Here is a 638-nt window from a genome sequence, read left to right as displayed (position 1 = left end):
TTTACAAGTTTTTTTTGTTAGTACTTTTATTATAACAGGATATATTATTAATATTTTTAATATTTCGGTATTTATAAATTATTTTAATTAATTTTATATTATTTCCGTTTCTTTAATGCAAAATATTGAAAAATTACTTTTTTTATTCAATTTTTAATTTTTTTGTAAATTAAATCTCATTTTAAATAAATAGTATATGTTTTAGACAAATTAGAAGAACATACTAATTTTATAAAACACAGAAACCATTGAAATAAAATGAAACAATATATTTGTTGAATATTATCAAAATCAAATTGTCAAATAACGAAAATTTTTACTGCTTGGCATACATATTTGAAATCTTAAGCATATATAACATGAAAGAAAACAGCAATGGCATCTATTTACTTAAATTCCTTACGTTAGCTATTTTAGCAACCTCATGGATATATTCCAGAGAAGTATATATTTAACAATTAAATATAATATTTTCTACAAATTGAACTGTTTCACAGTTTTATTTCATAATAAAAATTTTATAAATGCTTAAATAATCTTATCGTTTCGCATATTTATATATTTATCCTGAACCCTAAACCCTAAACCCTAAACCCTAAACCCTGAACCCTAAACCAACAGGATATAAAACTATTATT

Source organism: Plasmodium cynomolgi, chromosome 3 (assembly GCF_000321355.1).
Source record: "Plasmodium cynomolgi strain B DNA, chromosome 3, whole genome shotgun sequence".
Lineage (NCBI taxonomy): Eukaryota > Apicomplexa > Aconoidasida > Haemosporida > Plasmodiidae > Plasmodium > Plasmodium cynomolgi.
The sequence above is the reverse complement of the archived record's forward strand: the minus strand, read 5'-3'. Positions refer to the sequence as shown.